General features: G+C 48.1%; 1 pseudogene across 1 annotated transcript; it reads left to right on the top strand.

The window, feature by feature from the left end:
• Positions 1–245: 245 nt before the first annotated feature.
• Positions 246–1358, top strand: LOC308415463 (interferon-stimulated 20 kDa exonuclease-like 2; annotated as a pseudogene). Its single transcript has one exon. The product of its transcript is annotated as an interferon-stimulated 20 kDa exonuclease-like 2 (transcript).
• The last annotated feature ends 296 nt before the right edge of the window (positions 1359–1654 follow it).

Below are 1654 nucleotides of genomic sequence, written 5' to 3'. Positions count from 1 at the left end.
CTTCCCTTTGCTGCCCGCGTCCTTGGCGTGCGCCTGTGCCTGCATCCAGCTCTGGAAGCTTGCGACCCAACTTGGAGGGACCCAACTTGGAGGCCTATGGTTCAGGTATCAGGATTTCTTTTGTCCCAAAGGCTAATTGCAGACCTCCACATGTTGAACTATGGGATTCCACAGAGAATGAGACTCTCATCCGTCTTCCATCAGTGAGCCGTTCTTCGCAGCTTTCTCCACTACCCACCGACCTCATGTCTACCATACTCTCGAAATTGGACTTTGGGGAACCTTCGAAAAAGGCATTTGAAGGAAATGCCAAACATCAACATTAAGTCAAGAAGCGAAGGTTCTTGGAACAGAGAGGATTTCTGAATAAAAGGAACCAACCCCCTAGCAAGGTGTCTAAGTTGAACTCAGAACATCCAAACAAAGTGGAAACTTCAAGTGTAGATGATATTTTAAAGATCCTTCCATGCCCAAAGAATAAAGAGACAGCTGCCTCCAAGAGGTACTCAGAGCAGTCTAAAGACAAGCAAGCATCATCGTCTTGGCTGACCCCTGCTCCTTCAAAGAAGACTGATTCTGTTGTGGCTAAAATAGATTTGCTAGGGGAGTTTCAGAGTGCCCTTCCAAAGACTAAGAGCCACCCATCTCACACTCAGAAGGGCTCCAAGAAGAAGCCCCCAGCAAAGAAAATTGCTACAGAGAACTCCACCCAAGCTCAGTCAAAGGATAAAGGCACCAAGAAGAAGCCCTTGAAGAAAAATGCTGTACAGAACTCCACCTAAGCTGGTTCAGAGGATAAGTGCCCTAAACGTCCCCAAAATTTGCCAAGGAAGATGGTGGCAATAGACTGTGAAATGGTGGGCACAGGACCCAGGGGGCGTGTAAGTTCCTTGGCTCGGTGCAGCATTGTGAATTACGATGGAGATGTGCTTTATGACGAGTACGTCCGCCCCCCTTGCTATATTGTGGACTACCGGACTAAATGGAGTGGCATCAGGAAGTGCCACATGGTTAATGCCACACCCTTCAAGATAGCTCGGAGTCAGATCTTGAAGATACTCTCAGGGAAGGTAGTGGTAGGGCATGCCATCCACAATGACTACAAAGCCCTACAGTACTTTCATCCCAAGTCCCTCACTCGAGACACTTCCCAAATACCTCTTCTCAACTGGAAGGCTGACTGCCCAGAAAATGTCACTTTGTCACTGAAGCATCTCACCAAGAAGCTGCTGAATTGGGACATCCAGGCTGGAAATGGACATTCCTCTGTGGAAGACGCTCAGGCCACAATGGAGCTGTACAAGTTGGTTGAAATTGAATGGGAACAGTACCTGGCCCAGAATCCTCCAGAAAATTAGCAATCCCAGGGAGACACATGAAGTAGACCAACCCACAGTTCTGCCAGCTTCTCACCTGTAGAAGCTAGAATCTTTGGGGGAGAGGGGCTTGACCAGAAAGACTTAATACCCATTGAAATTTCATCTCAGCTGTTGTGGTTACTGTGTAGTTAAGTGTCTCATGGAAGAGGAAAGCCTTCATGTCAAAATCCACTTCTGGTTCAGGGGGGTGTCCCAGGCCTGTAATCCCGGATACCTGGGAGGCTGAGATAGGTTATAGGTTTAAGGTCTGCCTGGGCTACAGAATTAGTTCTAGG

This window comes from Micromys minutus (assembly GCF_963924665.1).
Source record: "Micromys minutus genome assembly, chromosome: X".
Lineage (NCBI taxonomy): Eukaryota > Metazoa > Chordata > Mammalia > Rodentia > Muridae > Micromys > Micromys minutus.
The sequence above is the reverse complement of the archived record's forward strand: the minus strand, read 5'-3'. Positions and strand labels throughout refer to the sequence as shown.